General features: G+C 52.0%; 1 pseudogene; it reads left to right on the top strand.

The window, feature by feature from the left end:
• The first annotated feature begins 3,506 nt into the window (after positions 1-3,506).
• Positions 3,507-9,447, top strand: LOC116944347 (beta-1,3-glucan-binding protein-like; annotated as a pseudogene).
• The last annotated feature ends 274 nt before the right edge of the window (positions 9,448-9,721 follow it).

Here is a 9,721-nt window from a genome sequence, read left to right as displayed (position 1 = left end):
TAATAGTGTATTGTATTACATTGCCCTGTTTTTTTTTCTTTTTTAGCTTTTCTTGTTTCATTGCATGTAATGTCAGAGATTAGGGATTAATAAAGTACAACCATAACCACAATCATATATACAGAAATCTATTTTATAGCAATATATTGGGGGGGGGGGGCATTTTGAGCATATTTGAATAATTACGGCCTTGCTTTAACGGTTAATACCTTGCATTGAATTGAGCATGGTTATTATAAGAACGTGACAACATAAACAATAGGAAGACATTCCAAAGTGGAGCAGTGTGAGGTTGAGACGAAGTCCACAATAGAGTTTTTGTGGGTTAGATCTCGTAAATAGAAATGTGTCGTTATACACCCCACCACCCGACACAGCCAATTAGTAAGTTTTACTCTCCAACACCAGTATGCTGAACTAATACCAAACTTGCATGTTTTATTTTCGTGACAAACCTTTCGTCAGCTCTGTTTACTGTTTATAGTGTTGTTTGTAATTGTTTACTGTTTGTAGCTGTTTGTAGCCGTTCGCTATTTGTAAACTATAAATCACGACGTTTCGATTGCAACACAAGCAATCATCATCAGGTGGGAAAACCACAGCAAGATTTTTTTTTTCCCTCTGCCACTTCAGTAAAACAAATTACTGCTGTGGTCTTCCCACCTGATGATGATTGCTTGTGTTGCAATCGAAACGTCGTGATTTTATTTATTTTATTATTTTACACCTACGTGACTTTACCGAAAGAACCAAAGAGTATATTTATTTGACCAGGTTAAGACCCGCTTAGCTATGGAGCTGTTTTTCACAAGTGACCTGGCCACACGTGACAGCTCAACCAAGTGACTTATCACGTGGAAATGTATACATGGCAGCATCCAAATACTCTAAAAGGCATGCTTGGAGTTTGACGAGCCGGACGGGTTTGTCTTCTCAACACAGCGTGCGAACGGAATGGAGGTCGAAAGGTGAAACCGATCGGAGCCGGTTCACGTGGGGTAGGGGAGCCACGCGATAGATAGGCACAAATCAGATTTGAAACACGGCAGAACGAATTCTTCTGCCGTAGCTGATCACTGTTACAACGCTGTGGGTAATCACGATATAATTTTCTACGATACCAAGGTTCTTTGCAAACCCACGGGTTTTTATCAGAGATTTGTCCACGAGGCAATTCAGATCTACAAACACAGACACAATTTCAACCGAGAAGATGGTTTCAAATTAAGCAACCATTGGAAAGATGTTCTAAATCGAACCAAACATTAAACTAATTTTCAATGGTACAGTATATTTTTCAAGTAGTGGTAGCCCAAACTTTCGCAGCTCTTAAAAATTCCCTTTTCACACCATCAATAGGTAAACTCCCCCTCCCCCCCGCGCCAACCGGCGTGTTCACCCGCGTGTGCACCACCTCTACACCGTTCATCATGCTAAGTCGGCCAATCAAATGCTATTTTTTATGCTAATTCCTTTGACAAGGCATCCTGTATCCTTGCACACAGCTTAAAGGTCGCGGTCTGAGCGTGGCTGTGTTTCACTCCAGCACTGTCCTCGAGACAGTCTGGTCCCTTCACCTGATGAAGGCCGCTTGTGTTGTGGCCGAAACGTCGTGATTTTTGTTGTTTTATTTTTTACCTACGTGACTTTACCGAATAGAACCAAAGAATATAGCTTTCCAGCTGCTGTAGCAACCGTGGGCACGGCACCAGCGTGTAAGCAAAATCAAGCAGAGTCGGAGGTGGCGGAGGGAGGGCGCGCTTTGAGCATTTCCGTACCAAGCTGTAAGTCTGCCGATTCGTCTCTTGGTTGCGGTAAGCTTCGGTAAATCGGCACAATGAGACGGCGAGGGTTGACAGCGGGGGGGGGGGGGGGGGGAGGGGTATCTCATTTCTGTTTTTGCGCTGTGAGTTGCGGGGAGCTCTCAGTGGTTGTGGGACCCAGCGGCCACTTGTGGAGAGCGGGTGGGATGGAGGTGTCACGAAACTTGAAGTGTGTTCCTCAACGGAGAACGTGGAGACATTTTGCTGTCGTGGTGGCAGACGCGCTACGCTTAGCTGTGAAATTGCGGTGCCGTGTGCCAAGTGAGGTTGACCGGATGGTGTTTTGCTGGAATATGTGCGACATTCCGTGGGGCTATAGTAGCGCGGTTCCATATCGCGACTGGTGCACGTATGTATGTTGAACTTATTTCACACTGTACGTAGCCGATTGTGCTAAGCGGACGTGCGAGGAAGGACGACAAACTGAGTTCTAAAGAAATTGGTCTCCAATCTCGATTTAAAAGTTCATAGCTCCCAGTGGCTTCATAATATCGGAACGAAGAGCGTTCCGGACGGCCGCAGAAAGCGCGTCTGAAAGCGCCGCGCGATGCGGTGACCGCTGCCTTGGTTGGGACGGTCAGCCAAAAGCCGCCGGTGCGAGAATGATCGGAGTTCGCGTGATGATGGTTTGTGTCCATTGACGACATCATCAAGGTACTGTGCGCTCCGTTTGCGGCAAGCGCTCTGCGTGTGAATGAGCGCGACCTCGCAACGTAATTCGTTCGCCAATCGGAAGCCAATGGCGCGAATTGGCACTGTAGATAATCCTGCCGACTGCTTGAGAGTAAAAACCAAGTTAGGGGGCCGTCCATAAATGACGTCACGTTATTTTGGACGATTTTTTTACCCCCCCCCCCCTTAGTCACATGGCGTCACATAAAGTCAGACCCCCCCTCTCAAATATGACGTCACAAAGAACGCCCCCCCTCCCCCCCAAAAAACATGCTTCAAATCGCTTAAAACTATTGCCATTGTAGTGCGTATTTAATGTGGCGCTGCACTCTGATGTTGTAGGAGAAAACATTTATTAAAAAAAGTCTAATTAATTAAGCAGAACGTGTCGTCTATATTTATTTAAAGTTAAGCATTTTGATGTGACGTCACATTTCTCAACCCCCCCCCATCGTCACGCATCGTCACAAATGTCTGACCCCCCCCTCCCCCCCCCCCCAGGTGCGTTACGTCATTATGGACGGCCCCTTAATTGCCCCGTTTCGTATCGTTTGATTTGTTCGAACAAGGGAACTGTTTTGAAATCCACTTTCAAGGCAATCGACAGAATGCGCCTTTGACCATCGGCTCGCGTTTTGGACGAGGCGGTGTTGTCGCCTATCGCTGTTGGGGATTTTTGTTTTGTTTTAAACCGGAGGTGTGATGCGCAATAGCCTCGCATGGGTCTGGGACGCAATGACATGCCGGGTGGGGAGGCATGAGTGATAGCGGTGACGTTGGCCATCCACCCTCCTCGACTGCCGTGCCGGCCTTAATAGGCGCTCGCTAACAGAACTTGCCCCAACAGTATCTTAGGGCTATACGGGGGTCGCTTCGTCTTTGATGATTACGCATGGCGATATTTTGATCATCACTGCGCATCGTTTAATAAGCACGCTTCATCCGGCAGTGGATAGTCAATTTGCCACCGTCCACGGCTTATTTTGGACGGAGCGTTCTGATTGGCCAGACATGGCGGGCGGTCACCGCGCGTCAGTGTGTACGTTGAACTTCTTTAACACCGTACGTAGCCAACCGCGCCAATCGGAGGCGCGCAAAAGTGGTCGCTACTTGAGTTCGTACAGGTGTCTGGGACGGCCGTTGTGGTTGGGAACGATTGCGCAGGTCGGGCGAGGGCCGATTTGCTGAGACAGGCATCGGAGTGGTCTCCACGAGTCCGTTCACCAAGAAGAAGAAGATCAAAGAGCAGATGGTGGGAGATGGTCCGGGCAGATCGAGCAAGTCGCCGCGTGTCGACCGTGCAGCAGCCGTGGGATTTGGCAGAGGGCAGACAGCTGTGAGGTGGCGTACAACGCCTTTGGCCACGATGGAAGCTTGATCTTGAACTTCATCACAAACACCAATTATTTTATCTCCGTGACCCCACTGATTCTCACTCGTTCACTCCCCCCTTTCCACACCCTGTGACTCCCCCTAACACCCCCCCCCCCATTCGTTATTGTACTCATTTTGTTTTTTTTTAAAGTCGTTCATTCACTTGTGCATTCCGTGTGTCCATGCGTCCAGAAGCCGCGCAATATCGCGTCGCCAGGGAATATTGGTGCCGCAGATAAAGCGTCCCCCGAGCAAGTGTTTTTTGTTTCTTGATATGGTGGATAATTCAGAGCGCCGAGAGGACCCAAAGTTTTGCTGCGATCAAAAGAGTCGCGAGCCCCTCTGGATGGCGGGGACATTTTTCTTCCTTGCCCTGTCCGCGTCGCTTGCTGCTGGAATGTCTGATGCTGGCTGGGGAGGAGAGGCTGCCGTTCCTCTGTCGGGAGCTGGACCCGTACTGCATTAGACCGGTATGGATTAGAGGACAGTCCGGTGTGTTATCAGATGCTCATTTAAGGTCGAGTTGACTCTGCGTGTACTCGTACGCGCGCACCCGTACGCAGGCTCGACCCCAGCTGACACGTGCACGGGCAACGCGTTCTACGGCTGCGAGCGCTCAGGGAAAGAAGGCAGCTGGGTGGTGAACCCGGTGCAGTCGGCGCGCCTGCGCACCGTCCACTCCTTCACCTACGGGCGCGTCGAGGTGACCGCCAAGATGCCCACGGGCGACTGGCTGTGGCCGGGTGAGCGACGGCGTCCCTGCACTGAGATACACTGCGCCCAGACACCCTGCACCAGACACCCTGCGCCCAGACACCCTGCGCCCAGACACCCTGCACCAGACACCCTACACCCAGACACACTGCGCCCAGACACCCTGCACCAGATACCCTGCGCCCAGACGCCCTGCGTCCAGACACCCTGCGCCGAGACACCCTGCGCCCAGATACGCTGCACCCAGACACCCTGCGCCCAGACACCCTGCACCCAGACACCCTACACCCAGACACCCTGCGCCCAGACACCCTACACCCAGACACCCTGCACCAGACACCCTACACCCAGACACCCTGCGCCCAGACACCCTACACCCAGACACCCTGCGCCCAGACACCCTGCGCCCAGACACCCTGCACCCAGACACCCTACACCCAGACACCCTGCGCCCAGACACCCTGCGCCCAGACACCCTACACCCAGACACCCTGCGCCCAGACGCTCTGCACCGAGACAACCTGCACCCAGACACCCTGCGCCCAGACATCCTACACCCAGACACCCTACACCCAGACACCCTACACCCAGACACCGTACACCCAGACACCCTGCGCCCAGACGCTCTGCACCGAGACAACCTGCACCCAGACACCCTGCGCCCAGACATCCTACACCCAGACATCCTACACCCAGACACCCTACACCCAGACACCCTACACCCAGACACCCTACACCCAGACGCCCTGCACCCAGACGCCCTGCATTAATCTGGTCATGGCTACATGATTCGTGACTGTATCAAAAGTGTGTTCATGGCTGTCGTGACTTTGAACACGTAGGCCCTCACGAGCAATACTGTGATTTATAATTTATGCGTCGATTCAGATCGGCGCGTAAGTAAAACTTCGTGTGTTCTGCACCCTCCTCCACCTGTCGCAGCCAACTTAATGGAGCGGTCCACGTGTGGAAACGTGCCAATGCATTGCCGCTTTAGCCGCACCACCGACGTGCGGGAGAGCGATCCGCACGCGTTTAACAAGTTGGTAGTCCCGACATTTCTCCGATGGTTACATCGGGAATCATCGGGCAGTTTATAGAAATGCGAAAATGTCCCCCAGCCTTGCGCCTTCTTTAACAGGGGGTGTATGGTAGCCATCGACATCTCCTAGTTCTTAGGTTATTGAGGACTTCTGGGGCAGATGCCGTGGCTTTTTTTGCGTGTGGATGTTGTGACTGTGCTCGCGACTCTATCTGCTGTGTAGCGATCTGGTTGATGCCCAAGAGGAACGCGTACGGGAATTGGCCCAGCTCTGGTTTGATCAACATCGTGGAGTCCCGAGGTGATGGGCAGCAGTACAAGTCTGGTCTACTGCTAGGACAGGGGTTGAGACTGTCTCTGTATGGGTTGGGTTCAGTTCAGTGTGGGCCTGGTCTGGTTCCGTACCAGATCCGGTCTTATCTCGGGATAGGATGGGTTTGGTCTGGGTGTGGGTCTTTGGTCGGGTTCGGTGTGGGTTTGGTCTGGGTTTAGTATTGGGTTTGGTCTAGGACTGAGTTTGGTCTGGGTTTGGTCTGGGTTTGGTCAGGGTCTGGTTCTAGGTCTGGGTTTGCTCTGGAACTGGGCTTAGGTCTGGGTTTGCTCTGGGTTTGCTCTGGGTCTGGGCATAGGTCTGGGTTTATTCTGCGTTTAGGCCTGGATGTGGAATGGGTCTGCGTCTGGGTCTGGATGTAGTCTGGACCAGACTGGACTGGGTGTCACTGATTGTCCCCACGCTCTGCAGGGAACGTGGATCTGAAGGACGCGCAGGGAGTGTCTCACGGGGTGGACGAGATGGGGTCCATCCTCCACTGGGGACCTTACCCCAACCTCAACTCGTGGTGGAGGACTTACGTAACATAGTGAGGGGTACCCCAGGGGACAGTCCACAGACCGCGATTCTACCACCACCACAAGCACAACTACAGCAATAATTAACATCACATCGACCACACCCACCAACACAACAACAACCAACACAGCCATCACCGTGACTCCCGACAACTGCGGAATCATCAATCACCAAAAAAACAGGCTTAACAACTACCATAACCACAGTGACTACAGCATTCCAACCACAATGGTCATCACGGTGACCGCAACAAGCACATGATCAACCACCACCAGATCCACAGAAACCCCAAACAATCACCAATTAATATCAACATCATCCACAACAACCACTACAACACAACAATCACAACTACAACATCATCCACCACACAAGGACCCGGACTACAATCGCACCACAGCCACCACAATGACAACATACACCACAAGAATCTCAACAAACACCACCCTCACTCCCCTGCGACTCCCACCCCCTCCCCTCCCCACAGGCATGCGACACAGGGGGACATTCGGAACTGGATTTCACAAATACGGGATGGAGTGGACACCAGACTACATCAGGTATCAGCATCATCAGCTGCAACATCTTCGCCAGTAGCAGTAACACTTCCAGTTCCACCAACTCAACCATCCTCATGGCCATTATCACGCCAACCACCTTGCAAACCATCACCGACATCATCACCATCCCGAGCGGCCACATCTGGAACCCGGACCATCGTGTTGGGGGTGGTGAGGTCCGAGTTCTGGGTTGCTCCAGATTCCTCCAGATTCCTCCAGGTTGTCCACGTTTACTCCAGGTCGCCTCAGGTTGCACCCCCGATGAGCACGGTTGGCTACGTGTTTCATATTTTCCTCTCGGGTGCTTCCATGTTGCTCCTAGGTTGCTCGGCGTCGTTGCAGGCGACTGGTGTGTGGTTACAGGTTCCTGCTGGACGGTCAAGAGATCCTAAAGGTGGACCCTGGTTGGGGTGGCTTCTGGGAATTTGGGAAGTTCCCGGCGTACTTGGATAACCCGTGGAAGGGGCGGGGAAAGATGGCCCCCTTCGATCAGAAGGTGAGGATATGGACCTTTGGATGAAAGGGGAAAGAGTCTGATTCCTAAGCTAAACTATTTTTTTATTTTACCAGGTAAGGCCTCCTGAGCTATGTAGCTCTTTTTCAGAAGTGACCTGGCCACAAACGATAGCTCAACGAAGTGGCGTATTTGGACATTCATAGCAGCCCAATACTATAAATGCGTGATGTTGATTATAAATGTGGAGGGAAAAACCACAGGACCCAGAGACCAATCCACGCGACCACCACGGGGAGAGTGAACACGCAAACTCCAAATATATAGGTGACAGGGTCAGGATCGAACCCACGACCTCCTGCATACCAGGCGAGGTAGTAAACATCTCGTAGCCACCGATCCAGGCATTTGGAGCCTGGAGCTTAGATCAAGGAACTGGATTCTGAGACTTTGATCCTGGGATCATGGTTCACAGACCTGAGGTCTAAGGAATGGGAACCGGACCCTGGACATGGTAGCTAGGGTTTGGACTCTGAAACTGGGACCGTGGCATCTGGAATGTTTGGATCCTGCGCAGATGGATTCAAGAAGCCATGACAGTGCTGCTCTCGCCTGTAAGCCCGAGACTTCAGCTCGTGGTAAACCCAGATAGTCTCACACCCAAATGCCAAGCAGGCTCAACTATGCTGAGTGTTCATTGATCTGGAGAGGCCGGGGGGCATTTCCAGGGTGATTTGGTCGTAGGCAGTATAGCTAGTCTAAGCTGGTTAACGTTTTCCATGTTAATTTTCACGTCTTTTTTCATCAATAAGCGAAAATATATATTTTTTATTTTATTTTACCAGGTAAGGCCTACTGAGCTACATCACTCTTTTTCAGAAGCGACCTGTTCGCAAATGGCAGCTGAACGAAGTGGCTCACCACGTGTGAATGTGTAGCAGCCAAATACTCCAAGCACATAATGTCGACTCTAAACGTGGAGGGGAAAAAACACGCCGGAGGACTGGGAGAAAAATCCACGTGACCACAGGGAGAGAGAGAGACAACATAAAAATTCCAAATATATATAATTGGCGTCAGGGTCAGGATCGAACCCACGACCTCCTGAATATCAGGCGAGGTCATTAACATCTCATAGCCACCGTGTTGATGATGAGAGAGAGAGAGACACGCAAACTCGAAATACACAGCAGCAGGCGTCAGGGTCGGGATCGAACCCACGACCTCCTGTGTACCAGGCGGGGTAGTTAACATCTCCTAGCCACCATGATGGTGATGATGATGATAGAGACACAGCAAACTTCAAATATACAGCAGCAGCAGCAGGCGTCAGGGTCGGGATCGAACCCACGACGTCCCGTGTACCTGGCGAGGTAGTTAACATATCATAGCCACCGTGATGATGATGATGAGAGAGACACGCAAACTTCAAATATACAGCAGCAGCAGCAGGCGTCAGGGTCGGGATCGAACCCACGACCTCCCGTGTACCAGGCGAGGTAGTTAACATCTCCTAGCCACCGTGATGATGATGATGATGATGAGAGAGGCAAGCAAACTTCAAATACACAGCAGCAGGTGTCAGGGTCGGGATCGAACCCACGACCTCCTGTATATTAGGCGAGGTCATTAACATCTCGCCACCGCGGCGCGGTGGAGCTCCCAAATAGCATCGGTGAGAGGGCGTCTCCTGTCGGGCTCGTCATCGTGATGCCTGCGTCTCGTCGTCTCTGCCGACCGGCAGGTCCCAGTGGCTCCCCACCTGGGAGAGGGAGGTGAACAGCGGAGAGGAGGCGGCGCTGCAAGTGAAGGACATCCGCGTGTGGGCCTACAAGTAGGGGTTCCCCTCTCGTGGAGCTACCACGTAGACCCCCCCACGGAGCCACCGTGGGGGGGGCACGTGGAGCCACCACGGGGCCACGTGGAGCCTCGTCAATCAATGTTTTTTTCCTACGTTTAGCCGGTTACCCAGCAAGTGTGCAGGGGAGCCACGTGGAGCCAAGTGGAGACCCATGCAGCCAAGTAGAGCCACGCGTGTCTCTTCAGAAGCAACGTGGAGCCACATGGCGTCACATGTGTCCCCTCACGGCAAATGCATGATATGCTTTGTGATGGATCTTATGATCATATTTTAACGTGTGTATGCTGCATTGGTGTGGTGTGTGGGGCTATGAGGGCGCGGTAGTGTAGTTGTCAGCACGCAAGCGCTACGCACTCGTGAACCCAGGTTCG

Source organism: Petromyzon marinus, chromosome 21, assembly GCF_048934315.1.
Source record: "Petromyzon marinus isolate PM22_M1 ecotype Great Lakes invasive population chromosome 21, UKy_Petmar_22M1.pri1.0, whole genome shotgun sequence".
Classification (NCBI taxonomy): Eukaryota; Metazoa; Chordata; class Hyperoartia; order Petromyzontiformes; family Petromyzontidae; genus Petromyzon; species Petromyzon marinus.
This window is presented reverse-complemented; position numbering and strand designations above follow the sequence as displayed.